This window comes from Rhinoderma darwinii, chromosome 3 (genome assembly GCF_050947455.1).
Source record: "Rhinoderma darwinii isolate aRhiDar2 chromosome 3, aRhiDar2.hap1, whole genome shotgun sequence".
In the NCBI taxonomy this organism is placed as follows: Eukaryota; Metazoa; Chordata; class Amphibia; order Anura; family Rhinodermatidae; genus Rhinoderma; species Rhinoderma darwinii.
In genome coordinates this window covers 235,886,617-235,905,121 of record NC_134689.1, presented here as the reverse complement: position 1 = coordinate 235,905,121, position 18,505 = coordinate 235,886,617, and the positions used below count along the sequence as shown (strand labels likewise).

The 18,505-nt window shown below is 42.4% G+C and overlaps 1 long non-coding RNA gene across 8 annotated transcripts in view; it reads right to left on the bottom strand.

Annotated features, from left to right (window-relative positions):
- LOC142749471 (uncharacterized) overlaps positions 1-18,505 on the bottom strand; it is a 166,114-nt gene that overhangs the window by 119,011 nt on the left and 28,598 nt on the right. For all 8 annotated transcript variants that reach the window (XR_012882415.1, XR_012882417.1, XR_012882418.1 and 5 more), the window contains exon 3: positions 902-975. This is a non-coding gene — a long non-coding RNA (uncharacterized LOC142749471). The remainder of the gene's footprint in view (positions 1-901; positions 976-18,505) is intronic.

Here is an 18,505-nt window from a genome sequence, read left to right as displayed (position 1 = left end):
CTACAATGCCCACTTTACCAGTCACAAAGCACAAATAAAAACCACAATGCCTCCAAAAAAGTCACAATGCCATCATGACAGCCACATTGTCTCTAATCCCAGTCACGGTGTGTCCCCATGAAAGCCACAATGTCCCCTGACAACCATAATGCTGGAATGCATCATATACCAGCAACAATGACACCAATGCCAATTAGAATTTCCTGAGGACAACCACAATGCTCCCAATGCCAGCCACAATGCCCCCATGAAGGCCACTATGTCCTTCATAGAATTAAAATTACCCTGCATGCCTCCTATGTGTACTCCAATGCCCCCGTGACAACTACAAAGCCTTACATGGCAACAGTAATAGGCCAACCGCAAAACAAACATGACAACCAGAATGGCCCTTGATGGTCTAATTGCTCCCTTGACAACTGCAATGCCTCATTGCCCACCTTAGCAGCCACAATGCCCACAAAATACACAATTCCTCCATGACAGTCACACTGTGTCTAATCCCAGCCACAATATGCCCATGAAAGCCGCAATCCCTTAATTCCTTATATGTAAGCCCACAATGACAATTATAAATTCCTCGAGGACAACCCCATTGCCCTCATTTCTCGCTATGATGGACACAATGACTTCCATGCCAGCGACAATTCCCACATGACAACAAAACTTTCCTAATGGGAAAGGGGAGATGGTGATAAATGTGTATGCTGGAATGTAAATGCAATGTACCCATGTGTAGAGCAGCACATAGGCATTTACAATGCCCTTAAATATCTATAGCCAATATATGTACTATGAGACATATATCCTTATATACCAGGAATGTATTACCACACCACTGAAAGTCCAGAGCTAGAAACTAGCCTGATAATTATCAGTAATTAATAATAATATTAATTACCAGTCATTTGATTCCTCTATTGCCGCTGTCTGGAGGAATCCATATCTTGCTTTTCTTCACTTTCAAATAGACACCTAGGAAAAAAAATCAAGAAAGAGGTGTGATAATACGTTCCTGGTATATGCTATAGATGTATTGGAAACAGTAAAGAGATTTTAGTGTGCCTAGTTTCTAATGAAACCCCCAAATATTTTAAGGGCCAATTAAACCCTTTCTGTGATACATTCTGAGGGGCCAAACTAGAGATCCCACCTAAAGTCTTCCTATCCAAGACTATGCACCGATCACCCCATCCCGACTAGAAGTCACAAGTAGAATATAATTGTCTCTAATCACAACTCCTAAATTAGTTACCAATCACACAAAAGATCAGATGCCAAGAAGAGATAGCACTCTCCTTCACACCTGTATAAAACAGAAATCCATTCTACAATCCATTCAGTGGACCATTTACAACTCCTGTATGACATGGACCTAAATGTGGCCTAGAGATGACACAGTACAGCTAATATCATCCATCAGGAAAAATATCACATATTCAATAAAGACCTCACATGCGCCAAGTTAGGACACACAGTGATATCACTAGTAGCTAAAATAGCTGGATATGGGGCAGCAACTTCTGACTAAATCCCTAGAGAGACAAATATTCAGAGAGGCAGGGCAAATGTGGTGCCTATTTTCAAAAAGGGCTCGAGGTCTTCCCCGGGTAATTATAGACCAGTAAGCTTAACATACATCGTGGGGAAAATGTTTGAGGGGGTATTGAGGGACTATATACAGGATTATGTGACAAAAAATTGTATTATAAGCGACAGCCAGCACAGCTTTACTAAGGACAGAAGTTGTCAAACTAACCTGATTTGTTTTTATGAAGAGGTGAGCAGAAGCCTAGACAGAGGGGCCGCTATGGATATAGTGTTTTTTTGTACTTTTCAAAGGTATTTGACAGTGTCCCTCATAGATGTCTAATGGGTAAATTAAGAACTATAGGTTTAGATAGTATCGTTTGTAATTGGATTGAGAATTGGCTCAATGTGGTCAATGATTCCTACTCTGAATGGTCCCTGGTTATAAGTGGTGTACACCAGGGTTACCTACCGGAGGCGCTTTGTCTGTATGGGTTTCCTTTTGTTGTCTGATGTTATGTGTTGTGTGTCCATATTTTCAAAAGTTCTCTTATATGTGTCACTTTTCACTTTACTGGGGGGGCGGTCTCCCTGACTATTGCACTGATTTGACACGAACATGGTACAGTTATTGCCGTTATATCTCTCTTATCACTCAATTCTGATAGGTGGGAGGCTACCTTTTACTGTTGTTCTTATACATGTATATATATGCATACTGTTGTTACACTATGATACTTAATTTAAATGTATTGCACTGCGTGCAAATTTCTTTTTTTTTGTGAAATGTTTCTGTATTGTTATATTTTCAAAATAAAAATCTTTGATAAAGAAAAAAAATAAGTGGTGTACACCAGGGTTCTGTGCTGGGACCACTATTATTCAACTTACTTATTAATGATATAGAGGATGGGATTAATAGCACTATTTCTATTTTTGCAGATGACACCAAGCTCTGTAATATAGTTCAGTCTATGGAAGATGTTCGCGAATTGCAAGCGGATTTAAACAAACTAAGTGTTTGAGCATCCAGTTGGCAAATGAAGTTGAATGTACATAAATGTAAAGTTATGCATCTGGGTACCAACAACCTGCATGCATCATATGTCCTAGGGGTAGCTACACTGGGGGATTCACTTGTTGAGAAGGATCTGGGTGTACTTGTAAATCATAAACTAAATAACAGCATGCAATGTCAATCAGCTGCTTCAAAGGCCAGCAAGATATTGTTGTGTATTAAAAGAGGCATGGACTCGCGGGACAGGGATGTAATATTACCAATTTACAAAGCATTAGTGAGGCCTCATCTAGAATATGGAGTTCAGTGCTGCGCTCCAGTTCATAGATAGGATGCCCTGAAGTTGGAAAAAGTACAAAGAAGAGCAACAAAGCTAATAAGAGGCAAGGAGATTCTAAGTTATGAGGAAAGATTAAAAGAATTAAACCTATTTAGCCTTGAAAAAAAGACGACTAAGGGGGGACATGAGTTCAACCTGCAGAGGCGACAAGCCTTCTTTACTGTGAGAACTGTGAATCTATGGAACAGTCTACCGCAGGAGCTGGTCACAGCAGGGACAGTAGATGGCTTTAAAAAAGGCTTAGATAATTTCCTAGAACAAAAAAGTATTAGCTTCTATGTGTAGACATTTTTACCTTCCCTTTTCCTATCACTTGTTTGAACTTGATGGACATGTGTCTTTTTTCAACCATACTAACTATGTAACTATGTAACACACTTTCAAATCCAACCAAAATTCCCACATAACAACCGTAGTGCCCTCCATGCCGGCCACAATACACAAAAAAAGCCACAATGCTATTCAGGCCAACCACAATGCCCTCATAAATTCCACCATTGTACCTTATCCCATCTACCATGCCCCCATGCCAACTACAAGGTTTTTTTTATAATAGCCACATTATGCCCCATGTTTCTTACATTGCCTCCTTTTAAGTCACTAAAACCCCATGACAGCCACATTGATCCCATGACACACGCAATCTCTGTTATCTCTGCCATAATGCCTCAATGAGAGCCACTATGCTGTCAATAGCCACTATGCCGGCCACAAAGCCCCCATGCCAGCCACAGTGCACTTTATCCCAGCAGCAATGCCGGCGATACCCCTTATCCCTGCTACAATGACCGCCAAAATGTCCCCCATGCAACACACAAACTCCATGAACATGCAACTCCATGCAAACTAAAATACCCCCCATGACAGCCACAAAGCTCCCATGTAAGATACAATGCGCCAATGAAGACAATGCCCTCAATGCCCCCAAGGCAGCCACAATGCCAAATGTTAGCAACAAACTTCCTGTAAAAGTTACTATTTTCCTCATGAAACCCACAATGTCTTTTATAACAGGCACAATGACACTATGACAGCCAAAATGCCCTCCATGCAAGCCGCAATGCCCTCAATTCCCCATTTATTAATCACAATGCCTCCATGACAGCCACAAAGCCTTCATAAAATCAACAATCTCCCTCATGCAACCACAATGTACTTTATCCATGCAACAATGCTGTCAATGCCCCTTATGCAAGCCCCAATGCCAAAATGTAAACCACAGACCGTCTATGCTCCTTTGAAAGCCACTATGCCCCTATGAAAGCCACAATGCCCATACTTCCCCCTTTGCTAATCAGCACATGACAGACACAAATCCCCCATGCCAGCCATAATGACACCTGCCAGCCACAATGCTCTCATGAAACCCGCTAGGTGCCTTATCCCAATCAAAATATCCCCAATGTTAGCCATAAATTGTCACATTGTCCCATAGCTCAGTCACAATATGTCCATTACAGACACAATGCTCTCAATTCCCCTTTTGCCAATGACAATGCGGGAATGACAGACACAATGCCCTCCATGCCAGTCACAATGCCATTAATGGCCCTATGCCAACTAGATTGCCCCTATTCTACCCACAATGTCCCTAATGCAAGCCACAATGCCCACATAACACCCGCTATATGTCTTATCCAAATGCCCCAATCCCAGCCACAATGGCTCCAATTTAAGCAACAATGCCCTCATAAGTGCCACTGTGCCCGCATGACATTCACAATGTCCCTTATTCCAGCCACAATATCTCCATTACATTCACAAGTCCCTCCATGCCAGCCACATTGCCCTCAATGCCTCCTTAGCCATTCGGAATACAGCCAATTAACCACAATGCCCTTAATGCCTCTTCTGACAACCACAATGCCCCATGACAACCAAAATGCTCTCATGACAACTATGATAATGCAAATCTCAATGCCATAATGACACTCACTATATGCCTTATTCAAGTCGGAATGCTCCAATACCAGCCACAATGGCTCCCATTCAAACAACAATGTCCAAATGCCAGCAACAACGCTCCCTCCCATAAGAGCCACTATGACATAGTGATACACAAAATGTGCCTTATCCTAACCATAATAGCTTCATTATAGGTGCAATGCCCTCCATGCCAGCCACTATGCCCTCAATTCTGTTTTTGCCAATAATACTGCCACATGACAGCCACAATGACCTCCATGCCAGTTATATTTCTCTCAAAGCCCCTTATGCCATCCGAATGCCACAATGACATCCACAAACCTTCAATGCCCCTACGCCAGCCACAATGTCCCCATGACAGCCAAAACTTCCTAAATTATCCCTTTGACAGACACAATGCCCTCCATGCCAGACACAAGGCCCTCACTTTCCCTTTTGCCAACCACCACATGACAGACACGTCCCCTATGCTAGCAATAATGACACCTGGCAGCCGAAATTCCCTCATGACAGCTGCTATGTCCAAAAAGCCAAAATGCCCTCAATATTTGCCAACGAACTGCAAAAACCCCATCATAGTCACAATGCCCCTGACAATCACAATGTACCCATGAAATAACCAATATTTCACATCACAGCCAAAAAGCCTCCATAAAAGATGCAGTGTACGGTGTTCCTCATCCCACCCACAATGCACCTTATGCCAGTCACATTGCCCCCAATGCCCCATTAAGAAAAGAACCATGACAACCACAATGCCCTCAATGCATCTTATGACAACCACACAGCCCCCATGACAACCAAAATGCCCTTATGACAACTACAATGACCAATTTACCAGTCACAAAGCCCAAATAAAAACCCCAATGCCTCCAAAAAAACTCACATTGCCATCATGACAGCCACACTGTCTCTAATCCCAATCATGGTGCCCCCATGAAAGCCACAATGTCCGCTGACAACCATAATTCTGGAATGCACCATATACCAGCAACAAAGACACCAATGTTGATTTAAATTTCCTGAGGAAAAACACAATGCTCCCTATGCCAGCCACAATGCTCCTATGAAGGCCACAATATTCACCGTAGCAGTAAAATTACTCTGAATGCCTCCTATATCTTCCCCAATGCCCTATAACAACTATAAAGCCTTACATGGCAACATCAATAGGCCAACGGAAAAACAACTATGACAGCCACAATGCTCCTCGACGGCTAATTGACCCTTGATAGCTATAATGCCTCAAGAGCCATTTTATCAACCACATTGCCGATAAAAATACCTCAATGCTCTCCATGCCAGCCCTAATACCCACAATGTTGCTTATCTCAGCCACTACTTCTTTATTACAGCCACAACGAGCTTCAAGCCAGCCGCAGTGCATTCAATTCCTTTTTTGCCAACCACAATGGGATTATGCCAGTTACAATGCCCTTCGTATCACCCAGAACGCCCCCAATGGCCCCTTTCCAAAAAAAATAGCCTGCATACCACCCACAATGCCCCCATAATAGCTTCAATGCTGATATGACAACCGCTATATCCCTTTTTCCAGTCAGAATTCCCTCATGCCAGCCACAATATACGTTATCCCTGCAACAACGCGGTCAATGGACCTTATGCTCGCTACAAAGCCTCTATGCCCACCACAAGCCTTTAATGCCCCTACGCCGGCCACAAATCCCCATTATAACTAAAGTGCCCCCCCTTCCTCCTTTGCCAGTTACAATGACCTCCATGCCAGCCAGAATGCCCTTAATTTTCTATTTGCCAAACACAATATCTCCAAGACAGCCACAAAGCCCTCATGTCAGCCATAATGCCACATTCCAGCCACAATGCCCCCATGCCAGACACAATGCCCCAATGACAACTACAAACCTTTAATAACCGTATGCCAAACATACTGCCACCCTGACTGCCAAAATGTCCTCACATCCCCTTTTGGCCTTAGAATACCTGCTATGTCCCTTATCCCAGCCTTAATGCCCCAACGTTAACCACAGTGTTCACCATGCCAGCCACATTGCCAACCAACCACAAAGCCCCATGACAGCCACTAAAACCCCATGAAAGTCACAATGGCACCAATAAATCAACAAAAACCCATATCCAGGCCAAAATATCCTTTTGACAGCTACAATGTCTACAGTATCTCTATTTCCACTCACAATGCCCTTAAAACCCATTATGCCAGCCACATTGCCCTCAATGCCCTAAACCGACCACAATACAACCATGGCAACCACAACGGCCTCAATGCCCATGTGACAACTACAATGCCCCATGACAATGTTCCCATAACATTCGCAAAATCCCTTATCTCCGCCAAAATGCCCTGATGACACCTACAATGTCTCTTATCTCACCCACTATGTCTTTATTACAGCCACAATGAGCTCAATGCCAACCACAATGGGACTATGTCAGTTACAATGCCCTTCATTACAACCACAATGCACTCAATGCCTCCTTTTCAAAAAAAAAAAAAGTCTCCATACCACCAACAAATTCCCCCATACCAGGCACAATGCTGTCATGACAACAGCTATATCCCTTTTCACAATTCCCCCATGCCAGCCACAATGTACATTATCCCCAAAATAATGCCGCCAATGCTCCTTATGCCAACCAAAATGCCCCAATGAACCACACAATTTGTTTAATGTCTATTATGACAGTCACAATGCCCTGTGACAACAAAAATCTCCTCCATGCCAGCCACAATGCCCTGAGTAACCCATATGCCTACTAAAATGTCCCTATGACAATCGCAAAGCATTCTGTAACCCAGAATGTCAAATATGTACTTTATCCATGCAGCAATACCATAAATGGCCCTTATGCCCCAATGACGACCACGAAACTTTAATGCCCATATGCCAACCATATTAGCTCCATACCAGCCACAATGCCCTCTCGTCCCCCTTTGCAAACCACGATGACTAAATGACAACCACATACATTCAATGCCCCTATGACAGCCAAAATGCTCTCACTTGCCAGTTACAATGTACTCACTTCCCCATTGCTAATTACAAAGCCCCAATGCCAGCATGATGGCACGTTAGCCGCAATGCCACTATGAAATCAACAATGCTCCTTTTCCCGGTCAAAATGCCCCCTGGACAGCTACAATGTCCACAATGCCCCTTAACCCAGTCAAAATGCCACCATGACAACAATAATGTCCCTCATCCCAGCACATATGGCCTATGACAACCGCAATGCCCTCTATGACTCTTATGCCAGCAACAATACTCTCCATGCCAGCCACAATGCCTTTAATGTCTCATGATACAATGCCATCAAGGCAGCCACAGTGCCACATGAGAGGTAAAGGCCACATGACAGTCACTATTTCCCTACAACAGCTAATATTTGACTATGAAAATTACAATTCCCTCACTGTCAATTTTACCAGCAACAATGGCCAAGTATACACCTCAATGCTTTCCAGGCAGCCACAATGCATCCATGACAGTCATTTTATTTAGGAAATAGGGAGAAAGGGAAAGAGTTGTGGTTCTTTTGTAAAATTGAGAGTAATAAAAATAATAAACTTTATTGACTAATTAATTTTAAAAATTATAAAATATTTTTTTTTACAAATGTCCAATGTAGGTCAGAATAAATTGCAGTGCAGGTGACCCCTTATCCTGCACTATAAGAGCAAAATTTGCCTATTAATAGTTAACCGTCCAATGCTATTGTCATACAAAAACCATATTCAGATCTTAGGCTGAAATTGATAAATAAATTATTTTAAATTGTGCTTTATTCTCTACTCTATGGTGGACTGAGTAGAGATCTGATAACAGTGGTATAATGATTATTATTCCAAGTGTGCTTATATTGTGTGCACTGAATAAATCAGCTTTGCTGCTAGTCAGTGGACACTGTATCAGTTTCCTAGAGTTCTCTTATGTGCACCGAGTGTATCGTAAAAGTTGTTGGTTAGTAAACATTGTATCAATTTCTTGAGATTCTCATGAATGCACTGAGTGTATCAGCATTCAATGTTAGTTAATAGGAATTGTATCCATTTGTTGAGGTTCTCTTGTATATATGGAATATATCAGCATTAATTGCTATTCAATAATCACTATTACAGCGTCTCTTCTTTGGTATAAATACCAAATATAATAGGCAGAAGCACGATAGAATATTGTGCTAGCGTTTGAGCATTTAAATTGTAGCTGCTGAACAGTGATGCGGTAGCCTATATGAATAAGCGCCACAAAAATGCCCCAATTCTTAAGTGCTTGCTGTCAGTTTTCCCCTTGTGTTCGTGGAAACTCGTAGGCAGCAGCACATTAAGGTATTTTAGCTAAATAGCCTGTGTGTTCCACCTTTGTAGATGGTGCACACTTATAATCCTCACTATTGGGGTCAGCAGCGTTCTAATTGTCGTGCTGAAATTTTTAGTTGTTTAAACAGCGAAAATGCCCCAGTTCTTAAGTGCTTGCTGTCAGTTTTTACCTTGTGTTCGTGGGAAATCGTAGGCAGCAGCACATTAAGGTATTTTGGCTAGATAGCCTGTGTGTTCCACCTTTGTGGATGGAGCACACTTATAATCCTCACTATTGGGGTCAGCAGCGTTGTAATTGTCGTGCTGAAATTTTTAGTTATTTAAACAGCGATGTAGTGACTTATGTAAAATGAGCACTACTGAAAGCCCTGATTCTTATGTGCTTGCTGTCAGTTACCACCGTAATACGTGGTAGACCGTCAGCAGCAGCAGTGTAAATGGCATACAACGCTGATCCTCACAAATAGAATTAGCAGCGATGCAGCTCGACTATTTGAAGATGGCAGTGCACTTTGTAAGGTGCCCTATTGATTAGGTGCTTGCTGTCTGTTCTCACCGTCGTCACGGGAGAAACAGTGAATAGCAGCACGATGTAATAAAGTGGCAAAGCAGTCTGTGTATATCAATTTTCTGATTCAGTGAACGCTGTCAGGGATTCAGCCCAGCAGCGTGGTGTAATAAAGTGGCTGAACAGCCTGTATACATCGATTTGCTAATTCAGGGAACGCTGTCAGGGAATCAACCCAGCAGCGTATGTCAAATTGTAGGCACCGCTCTCTTCCAGGGAGTAGTGTTTATACATACAAGTCGTTGCCGACTATTGATTGATGTTATAGGTAGCATTAGGTAGAGTTAGGACCTTATACATTGGTTGCTAAATTAGGACTAAACACCCGAAGCGCGTTTCGCCGGCATTCCGGCTTCCTCTTGGGGTGTAACCCGCCGGTTCTGACGCCCTTATATATGGTAAGTGCTGATTGACAGCTAAGGGGGCCAATAAGGTTGTTTCAAGTATAACAGTGTGTGGATGACAGGTGGATTAATTTCCAAAGATCTGTCAAAAGGCTCAATATTATTTATTTACAGAAAAATCAATTCCTAGAAGAGTTTTATATTTATATTAGGTATTACTTATAGTTTCTTATATTTGTTTTAATTAATACGTTGCTTATACATATGTGAATCTTTGAAATGTTAGATTTTTGTTTTTGTTTTGCACCATGTCTGATCAGATAAAGTGAAATGAAAAGAATTTTTATATTATTATCAAATGATAAATACAAGAACAATAAATTGATCATACTCATCACTCCCTATCTATTTATATTTATTTTAATGTCTGAAATATAGTCACACTGCCCTCATAACAACCCCACTGTTTCTAATCTCAGCCACATTGCCACCATGAAAGCCAAAATGTCCCCATGACAAACCATAATCAATAAATATCTAATATGCTCGTCACAATGCCTTTGAAAACAAATTACACTTCCTCAATCTTAACCACAATGTCCACCATCCCAGACGGAATGCCTCCCATGGCAGCAGCAATGCCCACGTGCCACCCACAATATCTCCATTACAACCACAGATACCTTCATGACTGCAACGATAAAATCTATTCTGATTTTGCCAGTCATAATTCCCTATGACAGCCACAAAGTCCTCCATGCCAGTCATACTTCTCTCAATGCACCTAATGCCAGCCACATTGCCCCCTTAGCAATTAGCTATACAACCATGAAAACCATAATGCCCCATGACAGCTAAAATGCCCTCATGACAACTACAATGCCTTCATTGACCACTTTACCAGTCACAATGCCAGCAAAAAAACACAATGCCTCAAAAAAAGTCACAATGCCCTGAAGACAGCCACGCTGTCTCTAAACCAAGTCACGATTTTCCAATGAAAGCCACAATGTCCCATGACAACCACCATCCAGGAATGACAAGAACAATGCCTTCAATGCCAATTACAATTCCCCAAGGACAACCATAATGCCCCTAATGCTCCCTATAATAGCCACAATGCCCACATGATAGACACAATGTCCTTTATAGCCGTAAAATTCCCCTGAATGCCTCCTATGTCTACACCATAGCATTCATGAGAACTACAATCCCTCACATGGCAGCAGCACAAGGCCAACCGCAATACAACCATGACAACCACAATTCCCCTTGATGGCCTAATTGCCCCCTTGACAATTACAATGCCTCATTGCCCATTGTAGCTGCCACAATGCCCACTAATTCCACAATTCCTCCATGACAGTTATAATGCCCCCATTGACAGCTACAGTATCTAATCCCAGCTGCAATGTCCCCATGAAAGCAACAAGAACCCCATGAAAATCACAATTCCTGAATGCCTCATATGCCAGCCAAAATGCCCTCAATGCCAATTATAAATTCCTCGAGAATAACCCCAATGCCCTCATTTCCCTCTATGCCGTCCACTATGCCCTTCATGGGAAAGGGCAGATGGTGATGAATGTGTATGCTGGAATGTAAATGCCCTTAAATATCTATAGTCAATATATGTACTACTGGACATATATCCTTATATACCAGGAAGGTATTACCACACCTCTGAAAGTCCAGAGTTAGAAACTAGCCTGATAATTATCAGTAATTAATAATAATATTAATTACCAGTCCACAGATTCCTCTATTGCCGCTGATTGGAGGATTCCATATCTTAGTTCTCATCACTTTCAAATGGACACCTAGAAAAAAAAAGAAAAAAAGAGGTGTGATAATACGTTCCTGGTATATGCTATAGATGTATTGGAAACAGTAAAGAGATGTTAGCTTGCCTAGTTTCTAATAAGACCCCAAAATGATTGAAGGGGCAATTAAACAATTTATGGGATACATTCTGGGGAGCCAAACCAGAAATCCAACCTCAAGTCTTCCTATCCAAGATTATGCACCGATCATGCCATCCTGACTAGAAGTCATAAGTAGGATATAAATGTATCTTATCACAACTCCTAAATTAATCCCCAATCACACCAAAGATGAGATGCCTAGAAGAATTAGCACTCTCCTCCGCATCTGTATAAAACAGAAAACCATTTTACAATCTATTCAGTGGACCATTTACAACTCATATACGATATGGGCCTAAATGTGGCCTAGTGAGGACACAGTATAGCTAATATCAATCATTAGGAAAAATATCACACATTCAATAAAGATCTCACATGTGGCAAGCAAAGACACAAAGTGATATCACTAATTATAAAAATAGCTGGACACGGACTTGCAACTTGTGGCCAAATCACTAGAGAGGCAAAGAAACGAACACACATCAACTATACTGTGCCACTCATAGCAAAAAAAATAAACATTGTACACACAAACCCTAAGTTAAAAAGACAACATTTTCAACAACAGCCAAAATGCACCTATGACAGCTACAATGTCCGCAATGTCCCTTGCCCCAGACACAATGCCACATGATGACAACAATGCCCACAATGACTTTTATGCCACTCAAAAAAAAAACATGACAACCACAGTGACTGCAATGCTAGTAACGATGTCCTCCATGCAAACCACAATGTCTCATATACAAACAATTCACAATTCCCCAGGATACTCACAATGCTGCCAAAGTCCACATGGCAGCCACTGTGTCCCTTGCTAGGTACTTTGCCCTCATGACAGCCACTATACCCATACAACAGCCACAATGCGACCATGACAACTACAATGCCCTGTCAATTGTACCAGCTACAATGCCAAAATAAACACCTCAATGCTCTCCACGACAGCAAAACTGTTTCTAATCTCAGCCACATTGCCAACATGAAAGCCAAAATGTCACCATGACAATCACAATCCCCAAATGCCTAATATGGTAGTCAAAATGCCCTCAATACCAATTCCTCGATGATAACCACTATGCCCACAACGTCCAACATCCCAGCCACAATGCCTTCCATAGCAGCAGCAATGCCCATGTGCCAGTCACAATGATCTCTTTAAAGCCATTATGCCCCTTGAACCCCACATTGTCCTTTATACCAGACACAAAACCCTCCAGCCACAATGCCCTCAATTCCCCTTTTGCCAACGACAATGCAAAAATGACAGCCACAATTCACTCCATGCAAGTCACAATGCCAATCATAGCCCAATGCAATTTAGAATATAACTATACTAACCAGAATGCCACTAATGCAAGCCACAATGCCATAATGCCAACCGCTATATGCCTTATACCAATAGGAATGCCCCAATACCAGCCACATTGGCTCCAACTCAAATAACAATGTCCAAGTGCCAGCCACAATGCTCCCATAAGTGCCACTATGCCCAAGTGACACACACAATATGCCTTATCTTAGCCATAAAAGCTCCATTATAGCCACAATATTCTCCATGCCAGCAATTTTTCGCTCAAAGCCCCTTATGCCAGCCAAATGCCACAATGACAACCACAAACATTCAGTGCCCCTACGCCAGCCACAATGCTCCCATGACAGCCAAAATGTCCTAATTTGGCAGACACAATGCTGTCACTTCCCGTTTTGCCAACCACTACATGACAGACACTAGTCACCTATGCAAGCCATAATGACACCCGCCAGCCAAAATGCTCTCATAACACCTGCTATGTACCATAATTAAGTCAAAATGCCCCCCATATTAGCCACAATATCAACCATGCCAGCCACAATGCCAACCAACCACAAAAACGCGTTCATAGTCACAATGCCCTGTGAGAGTCACCATGTACACATGAAATCAACAATATCCTACATCCCAGCAAAAAAGCCTCCATGAAGGATACAATGTACATCCCACCCACAATGCCCCTTATGCCAGCCACATTGCCCTCAATGCCCCACTAGCCATTAGCAATGCAACCATGACAACCACACTGCCCCATGACAACCAAAATGTCTTCATAACAACTACAATGCCCACTTTACCAGTCACAAAGCACAAATAAAAAACACAATGCCTCCAAAAACGTCACAATGCCATCATGACAGCCACATTGTCTCTAATCCCAGTCACAGTGTCCCCATAAAAGCCATAATGTCCCCTGACAAGCACAATCCTGGAATGCATCATATACCAGCAACAATGACACCAATCCCAATTACAATTTCCTAAGGACAAACACAATGCTCCCTCTGCCAGCAACAATGCCCCCTGACAACCACAATCCCGGAAAATGTCATATGCCAAGAACAATGCCTTCAATGGCAATTACAATTCCCCGAGGACAACGGTAATACCATTAATGCTCCCTATAATAGTTACAATGTGCACATGAAAGACACAATGTCCTTCATAGCCGTAAAATTACCCTGTATGCCTCCTATGTCTACCCCAAAGCCTACATGAGACCCACAATCCCTCACATGGCAGCAGCAGAAGGTCAACCTCAATATAACCATGCCAACCACTATTCCCCTTGATGGCCTATTTGCCCCCGTGACAACTACAATGTCTCATTGCCCACTGTAATAGCCACATTGCCCACAATTACTCCATGACAGTCACAATGCCTCATGACAGCCAAAATGCCCTCAATGCCAATTATAAATTTCTCGAGGATATCCCTAATGCCCTCATTTCTCACTATGCCGGCCACAATGCCCTCCATGCCACCCACAATGCGCACATGACAGCAAAACTTTCCTAATGGGTAAGGGGAGATGGTGATTAATGTGTATGTTGGAATGTAAATGCAGTGTACCCATGTGTAGAACACAAAGGCATTCACAATGCCCTTAAAGATCTATAGCCAAAATATGTACTACTGGACATATATCCTTATATACCAGGAAGGTATTACCACAGCTCTGAAAGTCCAGAGCTAGAAACTAGCCTGACAATTATCAGTAATTAATAATAATATTAATTACCAGTCCTCTGATTCCTCTATTGCCGCTGACTGGAGGATACCATATTTTAGTCCTCATCACTTTCAAATAGATACCTAGAAAAAAAAAAGAAAAAAGAGGTGTGATAATACGTTCCTGGTATATGCTATTGATGTATTGGATCAATAAAGATATGTTAGTGTGCCTAGTTTCTAATAAACCCCAAACATTATTTAACCCCTTAGTGACCAACAGTACGCCTTTTTACGTTCCTCACTAATGGGCTTTAGGCTAATGCGACGCCTTTTAACGTGATCGCATTAGCCTAAAGTAGCGCCGAAATTAAAGATCGGGGCTCCGTTCTCTCAGCTACCGGAGGTAGCTGAGAGTTCGGGGCAACGACCAGAGACCATAACGAGTGGTCTCTGGTCACGTGATCGCCGTGAATCGCTATTTCACGGCGTTCACGCTAAACCGGCGGATAATCGCCATTTCTCTCTCCTTTTATGGAATAACTCCTTAGAGAGGAGAGAGAACGGGTAAATAGTGCGTCCCCCCCCCTCCCACGTCCGATCCCCCCCCCCCGTCCGATTCCCCTTCATGTCCAATTCCCCCCCCCCGGTCCGATCCCCCCCCCCCACGGTCCGATTTCCCCCCCCCCAAAATGGCGCCCGAGTGCGCTTTGCATGTCTTACCTGTGTCGTCATCTGGCACAGCAACAATCAGGGACCGTTGTGACTGGTCCCTGATCAGGTGATCTCTGTGATAAAACCTATCACAGAGATCACTGACAGTTATTTTCAAAACACAGCCAGGACATGGGCTGTGTTTCTCTCTCCTCCCATTGTAGTTGTTCTGAGAGGAGAGAGAAATCAGTCTAAGTCCTGTGCTGTGAAGAAAGAAAAAGTGAAAAAAAAATCATAGTTCTTATACACACATATATATATATATATATAATATATCAAATCTATATTAGCGTCAGCGCTAGATTAGCGTCAGCGCTAGTTTAGCGTTAGTGCTAGTTTACCGTTAGTTCTAGTTTAGCGTTAGTGCTAGTTTAGCATTAGTTTAGCGTTACTTTAGGGTTAGGGCTAGTTTAGCGTTCGTGTTTAGGGCCGTTTAGAATTAATTTTACGTCTGTTATATAAAAAAATAAAAATATATAAAAAAAAATATATATAAAAAAAAATAATAATAATTTGTGTCGTTTTTAGGATTTTAGGTTTACTTTAGGGTTAGGACTTATAGGGCATATATATATATATATATATATACATACACATCTATAAATATGTCTCAGCGTATGTACAGCGCGGAGCAAGCCTACGCCTTGCTATGTTCCGACACTTCTGAAAGCGAAACAGACACCGCTTCAGAATTTGTTCCAGACAGTGACAGTGACGATTCTAATTCCACCGCTGAACCCCATAGTCCTATGGTGATGGATACGTCAGTCGCTGTAGGGTATCAGGTGTCAAGTGCAGGGCCGAGTGTTGCAGTCCCTCCCGTGATGTGGGATCCTGCACTATCATTTTCCCCCCAAGTACCCCAATTTGAAGCGACCCCAGGAATTAGTGTCGACGTCCAAAATTTTACCCCCTATAATTTTTTTAATTTATTTATATGTGATACGGTCCTAGACTTGATAGTCCAGCAGACTAATCTGTATGCTAGGCAGTTTGTTCTACAAAAGCCTGCGTCTATGTACTCCAGAATGTGGAGCCCCACAAGTGTCCCAGAAATAAAAAAAATTTTAGGCATTAGCCTCAATATGGGTTTGGTTAAAAAACCCTCTGTCCGGTCCTACTGGACTTGTAATGCTGTCCACGCTACCCCTGTATTTGCAGCAGTGATGTCCAGAAACCGCTATGAGGCCCTAATGCGATTCATGCATTTTACTGATAATTCCCAAGTCCCCCCAAGAAGTGACCCAGCTTATGATCGGCTTAATAAATTAAGGCCATTAATCACCCTTCTAAATGATTTATTTTTAAAATTGTACACCCCTGACAAAAATTTGTCAGTAGATGAATCGCTCATGAGCTTCAAAGGGCGTCTTTCCTTTCGTCAATTCATCCCTTCCAAACGAGCCAGATATGGGGTGAAATTGTACAAAGTTTGCGAGAGCACAACGGGTTACACCTGCGGTTTCAAAATCTATGAAAGCAGGGACTGCCAAATTTATACCCCAGGCTGCACAGAAACTATTGGCACCTCTGGCAAAATTGTGTGGAACCTAATGGAGCCATTTCTGCACAAGGGGTACCACGTCTATACAGACAATTTTTATACCAGCGTTGCCCTTTATAAAGCCCTCCATGCTGCAAATACAGGGGCCTGTGGGACAGTACGGAAGAACAAAGTGGGACTCCCACAACAGTTGGTGTCCAGGCGTTTGGGAAAGGGAACATCCATGGCCCTTGCAAGTCAGGAATTGCTTGCAGGGAAGTGGGCCGACAAGAAGGATGTCTACATGCTGTCCACCGTACACACGGACACCACTGTGGAAATTACGGAGAGGGGGGCTACCACTGCAAAGCAGAAACCTGTCTGTGTAACAGACTACAACAAATTTATGGGGGGTGTAGACCTTTCCGACCAGGTGCTTCAGCCTTACCTGGTGAAGCGCAAAAATAAGGCCTGGTACAAAAAGGTAGCAATCTACCTCATCCAGGTTGCTACCTATAACAGTTTTGTTATTTTCAAAAAAGCCCAAGGAACGCTCACTTTCCTTCAATTTCAGGAGAAGGTCATTGAGCATCTCATTTTTGAGTCCACTATACCGGCACAATCCTGCGAATCTGAGGATGTGCGCAGGCTTTCAGAGCGCCACTTTTTACACCCTATTCCCTCCACTGAGACCCAAAAATATCCCCAAAAAAGGTGTCGGGTATGTAGCAGGCATGGCAGGAGGAGGGATACCCGCTTTTATTGCCCCATGTGTCCATCAAAACCAGCCCTTTGTAACTACCAGTGTTTCGAAACCTTTCACACGGTTGCAAATTACTAGAATTGAATACAAAAAAAAAATAATGGGTTGGGGGCCTTTTTAGGGAGTCAATTTCTTTATATTTTCTTTTTAGTTCGTGGGCTTTCCAAGTAGGGATTATTTCTTGTGGGAGAGGTTGTAGAGCACATTTTTTTCAGACCGTGAAACTAATTTTACCCCTTATGATTTTTTTTATTTATTTGTGGGTGATCAAGTGCTGGAATTAATTGTCCAGTACAAAATCCCACATCCACAATTTTTTTATTTTGACTGTTCTTATGACTATGTCCTGCCACATACAGCTGTTACATTCCTAATTCTGTACCGTGATACGGGCATGATCTTTTTTTTTATTTGGATGATCTCTAATAATTGAGCTGTTCCTTATCAATACACCATGGGCTTTGTTACGGTTCTTCTGGAAATACTGACATCATTTTGGGGATTAGTGATCCTTTACTGTTCCTATAGATGGTTTGTCCTTTTATATATTCTGTAGGTGATTGGTTGTTTTGTGCACATAGCGGTTCCTACC